We start from the raw sequence: 12438 nt of genomic DNA on the forward strand, positions 1-12438 counted from the left end.
AACAAGATTATTAGCCAAAGAAAAGAGCAATGAATTTAGGAATGTTACATTTTCCATATAAAAAATGTTTCATTCTTATTTAATAAGACTCCATTCCTATATTCTCTTTGTCTTAGTTTCTATGTATATAAAATGGGGATGGTTTAGCATAGGCTTCCAATTCATTGAAAGTACGGGGGAGGGGGAAACACAGCATAACATAATATGATAAACCTTATGATAAAACTACTTACAGTACCATCACTGGTTCAGCTAATATTAATGAAAAGGAAGGAAAAAGGAGAAAGTTAATATTTTGTTTTAGTATTTACCATATGCCAGGCACTACACTAAGCACTTTGTAATTCCTTATCTTGTTAAAGCTTCACAATAACCCTGCAAGGCAGACAAGATCACTCTTCCCACTTTACAGATGAAGAAGCAACGTAAAGGCCAAAGGCCATGCAGTCAGTAAGGTGTGGAAAAGGACAGAGTGGCTCTGCCTTCCGAGCCTGCCCTTTAGATGGAGGTCGTCTCTGCACCTTATTTTCATCTCTGTAAAACTGAAAAGTTGTCACTAGATATTCTCTAAGTTCTTTTCCTACAATTTCATTCAACGAGCTAGTGTTCACAGGCACGTGGTGGTACAAAGCACACTCCCTACAACACAGAGAGGCAAGTATCCCAAGGCTTTCCTGAACCAGTTTTGGAAAAAAAAAAATGAAATATCATTCATGTAGCCATTAATTCATCAATTTCTCTGTCCATCATTCATTCCAAAATCCATTTACTAAGGACCTGGTGCCTACCTGTGAGGGGTTTACAGTCTTATAGGAGCTGTTACCTGTCTAGTTCATCTTTCATGCCAATCCCAATCTCTTGCTGTTTATAGTGCTGTGTTGAGAAGAATTGTGAAGTTATATGTAGGCTCAGAGGAAAAGAGTGACATTATAAATTACGGATGTGTATCACGGGCACAGAAGGGCTGAGGGAAGCATATTTACCACACATTTGCCTTTCCTGGTTTAGCCCTTCATGTAAATTAGAAAAACAACTTTAAGCCCTAATATGATAAATTCCCCTAAATCATCTCACATAGGGATAAAATTTGTCTTCTTACCATCCTAATAAGCAAATTAATAATAGTTTAGTTCAGCCAGATCAGTCCTATAAATGTCTGTAAAATGTTTTATGGTGATATGTTGAAGAGTTGGGCTTAAATAATAGACACTAATGAGGGAAGGAAGAGGAAACAGAAAAAATATTCTGTGAAGCTGCACCGGGAGAGGTAGGCGTCCCACTGGATGACGATGCAAAATTCTCTAATTATTCTAAGAAAGTCAAACTGCCTGGACTACTTAGTTTTCATAAAGATGCAGCTCTAAACATTTTCATTAGTCAAAACAGGAGAGTATAATGAACAGCTAACAAATTACTGTAGAAGTTAATTAACTGACAGTTTTCTTTCGGTAAAATCGTGGCATTGGAAATCATTCTTGATCATAAAATCTTCTATGGCTTTTACCTTCTTTGTAACGGTGTGGTTAACTTTCAGGTCATATTTCCAATGCTCTGAAAAGTCCATAACTAGCCTCTTGCCGATACTGAAATTTTCCTTCTTGCTTGCCATGAATCAATTATGAGTTTGTGAAAATCTGCCACATGCCCAGTGACATCCTAGGCTCTGTGGGGAACGGTGCACTGATGAAGACAGTCTGTGCTCTCAAAAAGTGGAAGTTTCAGGACTTCCCTCATGGCACAGTGGTTAAGAATCAGCCTGCCAATGCAGGGGACATGGGTTCAAGCCCTGGTCCGGGAAGATCCCACATGCGGCGGAGCAACTAAGCCTGTGTGCCACAACTACTGAGCCCATGTGCCACAACCCCTGAAGCCCACACGCCTAGAGCCCGTGTTCTGCAACAAGAGAAGCCACTGCAATGAGAAGCCTGTGCACCTCAGCAAAGAGCAGCCCCCGCTCGCCGCAACTAGAGAAAGCCCACGCGCAGCAATGAAGACCCAACGCAGCCAAAAATAAATGAATAAATAAATAAATAAAAATTAAAAAAAAAAAGTGGAAGGTTCAGTCTGGAGAGAAAGCTGACTGGCTGACGGACACTTGCTCTCTTTTCCGGTAGGGACCAGCCAACAGCTGCCAGCATAGCGGAGCACACGGCACCCAAGAGGACAATGCAAGCAGATACATCCACTAGCTTTCGCTTTTTTGGGAACCCTGGGACTGAATCATTCTCCCCACTGAACAGACACTCCCATATGTGTCCTTGTCACAACTCCCAGTCCACCCCCAAATCCCTGCTCTCTTCCTCCCCCGAAATTCACACGCACCAACACAAATGCAGGCCCTGTCTTTCCTCTTAATTTCCCTTCCCTTTTGTTTGTCCTCCCGTCACCCCAGGCCTGTTCTTACTAACATTCTTAATCTTTGCCTAGAATTCTCCCACCACCTCCTTCCTATAATAGAAAGCAGCTTCCCCTTATAAACCCCCTTTCCCACCACACCATCTCAAGCTGAAGCTCCTCCTTGGCCCAGGCTCCGTCCTTCAGGGTCAGTGGAAAGGTGTCTTCTCACGGTCTCCTTGCTTCTTGAACCCACATCTTCCCAACATGGTCTCAGTGGCCAAACACACCCCTACAGCCCCCAGCTCCCTTTAAACATCACCTGCTCCCAGAGCCTGAGAGAAAGCACCAGCCCAGCCTTTGGCACCTTTTTTTTTTTTTTTTTCTAATAAATCTTTATTGGAGTATAATTACTTTGCAATACTGTGTTAGTTTCTGTTGCACAACAAAGCGAATCAGCTATATGCATACACATGTCCCCGTACTGTACCTCCCTCTTGAGCCTCCCTCCCACCCTCCCTATCCCACCCCTCTAGGTGGTCACAAAGCACCGAGCTGATCTCCCTGTGCTATGCAGCTGCTTCCCACTAGTCAACTATTTTACATTCGGTAGTGTATATTATGTCCATGCTACACCTTTTAAGCCCTCAGCAAATACTAGTTTCTTTCCTTCCTTGTTCCGGATCCTCCTGGTTCAAATTAATTCCTCCTTCCACTCTGCAACCACAGCATCGTGTTTACACTTTCACTACAGCAGTTTTTCTTTCTGCCTTGCAATATAATTAGTTGCCTTTGTATCTCTCTCCCACAACATTAACTCCCTGAGGACAAGGATGGTACCTCACTAACGCCCACAGCCCTACACTGCCCAACGCAGAACTTTGTATAAACTACACAGTGGTATGGTCATGTGTACTCATTTGTAAAATAGAATGGGCTGAAAGCGAAATTCTCCTATAGCTTTGAGTTTTCAGTGCCGGGTCCTGGGAATGGGTGGCACTGAGTCCGAAACGGAGGCAGAGTTCCACAAAAAAAAATTAATGAGGGAAACAAAGTTTGAGGTTGTATCTTCAAGGCTCTTAGAATAAACTGTTCAAGCACTTTTGAAACAAAGCATTTGGTTTTTTTAAAATTTTTATTTATTTTTTGGCTGCGTTGGGTCTTCATTGCTGCACGGGGGCTTTCTCTAGTTGTGGCGAGCGGGGGCTACTCTTCGTTGCGGTGCGCGGGCTTCTCATTGCAGTGGGTTCTCTTGTTGTGGAGCACAGGCTCTAGGCATGCAGGCTTCAGTAGTTGTGGCATACGGGCTTAGTTGCTCTGCGGCATGTGGGATCTTCCCAGACCAGGGCTCGAACCCGTGTCCCCTGCATTGGCAGGCAGATTCTTAACCACTGTGCCACCAGGGAAGTCCTGAAACAAAGCATTCATTCATTCATTCATTCATTCATTTATTTTTGGCTGTGTTGGGTCTTCGTTTCTGTGCGAAGGCTTTCTCCAGTTGCGGCAAGTGGGGGCCAGTCTTCATCGCAGTGCGCGGGCCAATCACTGTCGCGGTCTCTCCCGTTGCGGAGAAGAGGCTCCAGGCGCGCAGGCTCAGTAGTTGTGGCTCACGGGCTTAGTTGCTCTGCGGCATGTGGGATCTTCCCAGACCGGGGCTCGAACCCGTGTCCCCTGCATTAGCAGGCAGATTCTCAACCACTGTGCCACCAGGGAAGCCCCAGCATTTATTTTTATACATGCAATTTCTACACAAGATGCTCCCGTGTCGAGGCCCTACTCTGTCCCAGGCACTGCTTTAGACACCAGAAAAGCAAAAATGAATGAGACACAGCTCTGTGCTCACTGTCGCTCAGAGACATATAACAGTAAACGTTGGTTTTAAGTTAATTTTACCTTTGGAGAAAGCAGGTCCCCTGTTAATTCTTAGGCAACAAAATATTTCCTTTTTTTGATCTGCTGAACAATGTCCAAAGTAAGAAAACAATATTTTTATAACAGCATTTCTCAGGCTGTTCAAGTATTTAAACACTGAGAATTCATGAAATAATGATATCCTGAAATAACTAAATATATCATTTTGCAATAAATTGCATATTGTTATATGTCAAGTTCTAGTCTAAGCAAGCAGTTGTAGCCAAATTTTAAAATACATGGAAGTGGAAGGTAAAATTAGGAAAATCCTAATTTTTGACTTAAGCATTCCTACTCATTTGAAAAAAGCAACTGTGATTTTTATATTATCAGTAGATACTTAGGATCCACTGAACTGAATATTGAGAAACAGTGCTTAAAAATATTCTCAAATTCAATCTTTTTTATGCAAATTCTGATAGGCCTTCCCAACAGTTAATCACTTTTTGAGCCCTCTTTGCTTTAACATAAAAATCCTTGTCTTTGAAATCCAGTGTCCACGTTCAAAGTCCCACATGGGCTTGTTGTTTGTCAGCGGGATTTCCACGAGGGAGCCACTTTCTGGGCAATTACTCTGAACTACCAAATTCCTTTATGTTTCCACTCTAAGAGGACACTGCATTTTATTCCATTTAGAGCTTGAGAACAGTGTGTCAAAGTCACCTTGATATTGAACACTTGCATCCATGTATAGAACCACTAAAAAGTATTCACAAAATCATTGCATGAAAGGAGTCACCGAAAATCCAGTAAACATTTATTGATTTCTTCCTTGAAGAAAGAAGGAAAGCAGGTAGGTGGGAAATTAACAATTATTGAGTCCCTAGTATATGCTAAACACTGTGTTAGGCACTTTCACAAATTAATTTTATTAAGCCTTATGATATCGCTGCAAGACACTTGATATTTTCCCAATTTTGTTTTACTGATGATGGTACCAAACAAGATTAAGTATCTTCCCCAACTTCACACAACTTGAAAATTATATAATAATATCATAGTATGGTCTCTGCTAAGACCCGACACATTTTTTCATTTAATTCTCATTGAAACTCTATGATGTGGGCACCATTATGGTCACCATTTTACAGATGAAGAAACTGAGGCTTAGGTGGATTAAATAACTTGTCTAAGATCACCCAGCAAAGCTGTAATTCAAAACTCAAATCCTTCTATGTACTCCACAGTGTAGAACCCTGTACAGAGTAATCTGCTAGACACCACAGTAAATTCTAATCCAGTTTGGGAGCTGAGATGTGTGAAAAGTGGGGAAACGAGAAAGCATATACTTGGTAATAAAGTCAAAGGAACTTAAGAATTTGGACTCAGTACACCAGGTTTAAGCTTAATTCTCTCACTTTCAATCCTTTATTTCTTGGGCAAGCTGAATCATTTCTCAAGATGAAGATAGTAATATTGTTTATTTCAGAATAGCTTTAAGGTTAAAATGAGATAATATGATGAAAGCTGCCTGTAAATTGTAAAACTTTATGCACATGAATTAGCATTAATAATAGTACACAGTCAGAGAAAGGGAAATTCCCTGCAAACTCAGAAAGATTGGGTAGGAGTTCACAGAGAGATTGCAATATTGTAATTGTAAAACAGAATGAAGCAAAATCATCCATGTCGTGACATTTTCTGTTGAAGCTGAGATTCTGTAACCATTTTCATTGCTCCTAGGAAGCTCTTACATCTAAATCCATCCCAGAGAGATCAAAGCCATATCAATATATTCAAGGTTAGTTATTAAATACAATGCTTATTGTGTGTGTGTGTGTGTGTTATACTTAACACTTTGAAAAAACATTTTCTGGCTTAGAATTAGTTAGAGATAATGGCAACTACAGAAGTCTCCTCTAATGGATCTGGTCTGCTTAGCACTGAACCTACTTTTAATAACAACAGAAATAGCTCTTCCCCATCACCAAAACAGTGTTACCACTATCCGTCATAACATGAGCCTCTTACTGTTCAAGTGCCCAAATCCCCAGAATCAGATGTTTTGTTTATAAAGCATTAAAAACTCTGTTTTAGAAGGAAAGTACTCTCTAGATGACTTAGCCTCAAGGGAGGATACATACATGTAAACATATACATATACATATGCATATGCATATGCATATAGGAGAAGAAAGAGGGGAGGAGCCATGTAAGAGTGTAAGATTGGGAGCTTCTAGACAAGTTGTCTCAAAGCAAGGGAGGGTCATGGGCAGCCACAGCGCTGATCACTACCTGGGGTGGCAGAGGTGTAATTGAGAGATAAAAATATCTCCAGAAGAGACAAAATGTAAGGGGACAAGAGCTCTAAGGTCAGAGTCAGGAGACCTGGATCTTAATGTAGTCCTACCGTGTCCATGTAACACTAGACATTTACCTTTGGGCTTCAGTTTCCTCGGTCGTAAGTGGAGATAATAATTCCTACAAACCCACTTCAAAGACTCGCTTTAAGGCTCAAAGAAGATCATGTATGTGAAAACATTTGCTAAACAGAAAGAGCTATGTAAATGTTTATTTGTTGGTTGATTCATTCATTCATTTTATAATATTTTTATGTCACTTAACATGTGTAGGGCATCATCGTCATGATACCAACGCTTATCAGTCATGGGTCTTAACAGTAAAGGGCATAAAGTCTAAAAAATGAATCGTGTAGGTAAAATAAATGTTATAGATGAAGTACTACGTGGATTTGGTTAAGAAAGAGATTGCTTAAATATATTTGAGGGGGCTTTGTGAATGGAGCAAAGATGGTTTGGGAAGAGGTGGCACTGGAGTTGGTGTTATGGCTTGCTTTATGTATCCCCAAAATTCATACGTTGAAGTCCTAACCCCTGATACCTCAGAATGTGACCTTATTTGGAATAGGGTCATTGCAGAGCCAATTAGTTAAATTAAGATGAGGTCATATTGGAGTAAGGTTGGCCCCTAAGCCAGTATGACTGGTATCCTTATAAAAAGAGGAAATTTGTACATAAACACACACACACACTACCATGTGAAGATTAGAGTTACTCTGCCACAAGCCAAGGAAATACTAGAAGCTAGAAGTGAGGGCTGGAACAGATCTTTCCTTAGTGCTTGCAGAGGAAGCATGCCTGCTGTCACCTTGATTTCAGACTTCCAGCCTCCAGAACTGTGAGATAATAAATTTCTGTTGTTTAACGAAGCCACTCAGTCTGTGGTACTTTGTTATGGCAGCCCTTGGAAATTAATACAATTGTTTATATGGTAATACAAGAAAAACAGTTTATGTATAGAAACGTATGTTATTAATATATTTATTATTGTTATGATTAAGCTAATAAAAATGTAAATATAATCACTGTAATACAATAAAATGCTATTAATATATTATAGAATATTATATTGAATATAATATACTATTATAATATTATATAATATTAAGCACCTAGCACAGTGTTTGGTACATAGTAGGCACCAAATCTTGATAAATACTTATTGAGTTAATTTTTTTATATTTATTTATTCATTTATTTGGCTGCGCCAGGTCTTAGTTGCGGCGTAAGGACCTAGTTCCCTGACCAGGGATCAAACCTGGGCCCCTGCATTGGGAGCGTGGAGTCTTAACCACTGGACCACCAGGGAAGTCCCCGAATGAATGTTTTAATAAATAAAAAGGAGATCGCAGAAAGAGGAATGGATTGGCAACAAATATATATTTTTTATCTGTTTCATACTTTCTTTTCCCTCCCGGACCAATCCCTTACTTATCACACACAAGAAAAATCAGAAAAATCCACGCTCCTGTGAAAAATGCTGCCACTTCACCTTTGTTTACTCTAAGAAATTCTGTCTAGGAAAGCAAAGAAATAGAAGTCAAAACTTGTAAAAATCAAAGTTCTGAGACAAACTGCACTTTAAAAGATTGAAAGCTGTGATCCCAAGAGAGAACACCTACCACAACAATATTTCTCACAGAACAGAATGCTCCCAGACACGGTGCTCTGATGAAAGCCCTGAAGACCACAGGCCTCTATTTGTCTGCGGCAGAAACAGCAATGGTCAAATTAATATCAGAAATACACTCCTAAATCAAGTGTTGCACGTGTACCCATAGAGAAGGCGTCTTAGAAAATGCAGATGGAATGTTCGCAATCATTGCCTAGACCAAATGCTGTCAGAGAAAATGGATCTTAATTTACTCAACATATTTTGGTTTTATAATTTTCACAATTAATTCTTGACAATGTCTGAAAAAACCTGAGGCCCTTTAAAGGCAAGCTTTAAAAATGCACTCTGGAATGGGGCAGGGAGTTAGGCATGTTCAGAGCAGATGGCAGGAGGTTTGATTACTCTGTTCATGTCCTCTACAGATGTGTGTGTGTGTGTAGGGGGCCAGTTAGCTCAGGAAAAAGCTTATCTACCTATTGGGAAAATACAGCAGTGATAATGGTCAGGAACACAAATTTACCAAGTGGGATGCTAAATTTAGGGAAGTGAGTCAGATTTTCAACTAAGGAGAAAAATGATACAAATCTATGATCAAAACCAGCTGCATGACCTTGGGAAAGTTATTCAACCTCTCCGGTTTCAGAATCTTCATCTGTAAAATTAAAAGATTAAATCATATGATCTTTAAATTCTCTTCCAGTACCTAATTTTAAGAAAGAGGGGAGGGGAAAGCGTAAGAGCCCTGTGAGCTCTGCAGGAAAAGAAAATATTCCATGTCCTAGGTAATATTATTGCATTTGTACCCACAGTACCCAGGACATGTCTTTTGACATCATAAATACTTTTTTGATGATAAATTAAATTATCATATGGACCAACTAATGCACCTGTCAGTCAAGCATTTGCCCACCTGCCACACTCTGAGCCCAACACTACCTGCTTCTCTCATTGGATTAGCAGTGGAGATTTCAGCAGCTGATTATGGCAAATGGATTCTGTCAAAAGAATACAGTTCAAATGGATTTGTTTATTCACACATTTATTTCCCCAGACACTGATTGATAGTGTGGGCCACGCATAGTGTTATGCACTGGTGCTATAAAGTGACAAAGAAAGACTGGCTCCTACTCTCATGAAGCTTACGTTCTAGTAGGGTAAGAGGTGGATTCAAGGAAGAACATACAGGGGGCTCCTAATCCAGAGTTGGAAAGATGGGGAAAGGAAGATGCATTGAAAAAATAGTCATAGTTATGATAACTCCCAAATGATGAGTAGGTATTAGCCATATAAAGAATAGGATGAAGGGGGTTTAAATAGAAGAAACAATATGAGCAAAGGTCTGGAGGTGACTGAGTTCATGGTGGATTCCTGGGGATAAAAATAATGTAGTTTGGATGGCTCATACAGCATAGGGAAGGAGGGCTGGGGGAAGGGGTGGGAGTCTGGCTGGAGAAGTAAGCTGGTCTAGATCATGACAGCTGTGCTGGGGAGCCAGGTGTTCACGCTGAGGGCGGTGAAGCTATGGAAAATTTAAGCAGAGGATGTAACATGATGAGATGTGCATTCATGGAAGATCACTGATGCCCAGTGGTTCTCATCTAGGTAATTTTTAAGTGATCTAGGCAGCTTTAAAAAAATTCAATGCCCAGTTCCACTTCAGAACAATTATTTAAAACCTCTGGAGGTGGGGGGCTTCCCTGGTGGCACAGTGGTTAAGAATCCGCCTGCCAATACAGGGGACACGGGTTCGAGCCCTGGTCCTGGAAGATCCCACATGCCGCAGAGCAACTAAGCCCGTGCACCACAACCACTGAGCCTGTGCTCTAGAGCCCACGAGCCACAACTACTGAAGCCCGTGTGCCTAGAGCCCGTGCTCCGCAACAGAAGAAGCCACTGCAATGAGAAGCCCTCGCACTGCAACGAAGACCCAACCCAGCCAAAAATAAATAAATAAAATAAATTTATTAAAAAAATTAAATCTCTGGAGGTGGAATCCAGGCACCAGTAATTTTTCGAGTTCCTCAGATGATTCCATTGTACAACTAAAATTCAGAACTACTGGGTCAAAAAGAGGCAGGATCAACTAGGAGACAATTGAAGTAATAAAGCTGACAGCTGATGATGGTTTTTATTTATCCCAGAAAAGTATCAGAAATGCAAGAGAGAGTATTTGATAAGTGTGGAGGAGAGAAAAATCCAGAATAAGCATCAGCACAATTCTGAAACCTCTTATTGTATGGTTTAGATTTCAGAAATCATTTAAATAGTTTAAACATTTTAAAACATAAAAATAATTAAATAAGACGGGGGAAAAAATGAAAATTGAACACAAATAGAAACAAGTGAACCCAACCAAATGCATCACATAACCACAAGGAAAGAAAAAACAAAACCAGTCCAGAGAATGTTGGAGCACAGGACCTTGACTATATAACCTCAATTTAAGGACAAAAAGAACTACAAAGAATCTTGAACTCTAACAGTTTTCTTGATTGCAGTGACATTTTGAAACTATTCTGAAACTATTTTGTGTGTATTACAGGGTTGCACAAATAAATGAACATTGATTTTGTTAGGAATCAGGGTTTTCATTGTAGCAGAAGGGAGATACAAACATGGAATGGGAAGAGGTGAGAAGAACTCTATGCTGTTGCATTGGAATTAGAAGATATCAGTATAAACTAATTTCTCTCTCTCTCTCACACACACACACACATACACACTTATTTCCTAGCTCTGACTGCTGAGACAACTCAAATGCAATAAGCACATTTAGCCCAGGTCTTCATTTCTAAATATGATTCTCCTTGGAGAACTAAATGATTCTAGAACCAGGGCAGGAGTAGTACAAGACAAACCTTGGATATCTTGTTTGCTAGAAAGTTAAAAAAAAAAATGCTTTAAAAATGATAGGGCTTCCCTGGTGGCGCAGTGGTTGAGAGTCTGCCTGCCAATGCAGGGGACATGGGTTCGAGCCCTGGTCTGGGAAGATCCCACATGCCGCGGAGCAACTAGGCCCGTGAGCCACAACTACTGAGCCTGCGCGTCTGGAGCCTGTGCTCCGCAACAAGAGAGGCCGCGACAGTGAGAGGCCCGCGCACCGCAATGAAGAGTGGCCCCCGCTCGCCGCAACTAGAGAAAGCCCTCGCACAGAAACGAAGACCCAACACAGCCAAAAATAAATATAAATAAATAAATAAATAATTTTTTAAAAAAAGGTATACATGAACCAACAGCAGAACTGAGTCAATCTTGAAAAAATAATGATAGACACGTCAACAAGAAATCGGTGAAGGCAAAAAGGGACTCACACTGGCCAAATTGGAGTCAACTTGAGCAACAAAATGAATAATGACAGGAATGGGTAACACAAAGAACTTTTAAGAAGGGTCCATGATTCTATACTGATACAAATAAATATATATATATATATATTTGTATCAGTATACAAATATACTTTCCACTTTCTTCCTCTCTCTCTCTATCTATATATATATATATAGATAGAGAGAGAGAGAGAGAGAGAGAGAGGAAGAAAGTGGAAAGAAGGAAACAAGGAAGGAAGGAAGGGAGGGAGGAAGGGAGGAAGGAAAGGGTGGAAGGAAGGAAGTGGACAGGTAGGGAATAAAAAGAGGTAAATCTTGATAGAGTTAGAAAAGCACTACTTCACAACCAACTTTAGTAATAATTGATTCAGGAAAAGATCATCAATTGATTAAAGTTTCTTAAAAAATAAAATATTTACACAATTTCAAAGTATCTTCCCCACAGATTACTTACATTACAGAAGCAAAAGGGGTACCTTGCAGTGGAGTAAGTTATTGGAGTTAACATCACCAATAATGGGACAGACTGACATCACGTGCATCTGGATGTGATGTGCCGAGAAGGACCCAGCATCACTTCCACAACATCCCTGCCAAACCCAGAACTGACTCTATTCATGAGTAAACAGACACATCCGAATAGAGAGAATTCCATAAGACATCCAACCATCCTCTTCCCAAAATGTCAATGTCATGAAATGATAAAGAATCGTTGAAACTGAAGACACAAGGCAACTACATGCAACTCATAATCCCAGATTGGCTCCTTGAATTGGGGTTGAGTGAAGGGAGGGAACAGCATTGGGAGGAAAGGCAACATTTAAATATGGACTGTATATTAGAAAATAGTATTGAATCAATATGAAATTTTCCAAATTTGATAATGGCCCCGTGGTTATGTAAGAGAATGTTTTTATTCTTAGAGATACATGGTGATGTATTTAGGATAAGG

Source organism: Balaenoptera musculus, chromosome 4 (assembly GCF_009873245.2).
Source record: "Balaenoptera musculus isolate JJ_BM4_2016_0621 chromosome 4, mBalMus1.pri.v3, whole genome shotgun sequence".
Taxonomy (NCBI): Eukaryota; Metazoa; Chordata; class Mammalia; order Artiodactyla; family Balaenopteridae; genus Balaenoptera; species Balaenoptera musculus.